Below are 1736 nucleotides of genomic sequence, written 5' to 3' on the forward strand. Positions count from 1 at the left end.
TCCTGATGAACGATGACAACTTGACAGCCTAGCTAGCACGTCAAGACACACCTCAGGGAGTATCTAATGTGCGCGACACAGTTGTCTAAAAACGTGTCCATTACATCATTTGCAGACGGACCACTGAACTGACGGGGGGCGACGGGCATGGCGACTCGGGGCGGGCCGCCTCTCCTCTCCGGCGATGGCCGGCGAGTCGGAGGCAGATTTTGGGCATTGGCGGACGCCGAGTAGGAGGATGCAGACGGGGATGCGTACGACGCTCCGCCATCGCCGCCGACGCCAACTCCCTCCGACCACGTCAATGAATGGTTTAATGCTGGATATTCGGAAGGGGAGATCGCATCATCCATTAGCGGAGTCTTGCCCCTTCATGATCCGGCAAGGAACAGGCTTCTCGAGGGCGACGAACGGGAGATGGTTCGACACCTAGTTCATCGGAGATTGTCGACGGCGGCGGTCAAACCTTGGAGGGGTCCATTGCCGAAGGTGAGTCTCCCTGATCTCACTGTTTTCGATCTTATTAGGCCGGAGTCTTGGATCGTGGTTAATCGCAAGAAAAAAAGTCGCCGGACTTCGGCCAAATTAGCGCCGGCGGTGCGTGCGGCCGTCTCGCCGGTTTTTCCGAGACTCGGGATCGCTGCGTCCCGTCAACATCGTTTGAACTCGATCTTAGGCCGTGAGGGGCCGAGCGAGTGTGCTCTTGGGCTGACTTCGGTTGGGCTGGCGTTAGCTGGGTATGAGGCCCATGCTAACCCGGTGCCAAACCAGCCGGAGCTGGGTGTCGATCTGGGCCTCGCGGGTGGGCTGGTCGGGGGTGTCTCACCTGGGTATGTGGCCCAGGTGGAGCCGGTTTTGATCGCGGCTGTGGACGACGGGGCGTCGTTTCCATCGTTGCGTCGTCCCTCGACATCGCCCGCTAGGGTTCTACGTCGGCGTAGCCAGAACCTGCGTACGGTAGGGAGTGGGAGAGTGCGGCGCATTCCACCGCTGGGACTGATGACGGGTCGCGGGGGAGCTCTGCCGCGGGGGAAGAACGCTGGGACCGGCCGTGTCCAATCCGTGACGCCGCAGGGTACCGGCGCTGGCCGTGGTGTCGCACCGTCGCCAGCCTCCGGGGTTGGGGTTGGCCGGGGGCTGCCTCCTGCTCCGAACCTTCCTGCTGGCAGAGGGGTCCCTGTGGGTGGCTCGGCTTCGGGCCGAGGTGGAGGGGGCACCGGACCCCGACCATCGTACCCAGTCCATGCAGGGTCCCGGCCCCCGGCGCCGGCTGCGGCTGGGGTGGCCATGGTGGGCCGTGGCGGTCAGATCCCTCGGCCGCCCATCCCGGCTCCTATGGGTCTCCGGCCTCCCGCGTCGGGCGCTGTTGGCCGTGGTGGTGCGGTGCCGAGGCCACCTGCATCCGGGCCATCAGTCGGGCAGCTACCAAGGCCGGCTCCGCCGCCTCACGTCGTAGCGAAGCCACCGCCGAACAGGGTCGGGATGGTGCAAACGCAACAACCTCCGCCGCCTCAAGCTTCTGCGGCGCCCAAGGGACAGTGGGGTGATGATGGTTTCGATGCATATGGCGCTGGTAAGCACCGTGGATCCTCGTCCGCGGGCGGTGGTCGGGGCTACGCTTGGCAGAGCGATGGCACGGCCGAGCGTCCGTTCTTGGGGCCCACATGAGGCTTTGTTGAGGGGGCATCTGGCCCGGGTCACCAACAGAGGGGTGGATTTCGTGGTCATCGAGGTGG

This window comes from Triticum dicoccoides, chromosome 1B (genome assembly GCF_002162155.2).
Source record: "Triticum dicoccoides isolate Atlit2015 ecotype Zavitan chromosome 1B, WEW_v2.0, whole genome shotgun sequence".
Classification (NCBI taxonomy): domain Eukaryota; kingdom Viridiplantae; phylum Streptophyta; class Magnoliopsida; order Poales; family Poaceae; genus Triticum; species Triticum dicoccoides.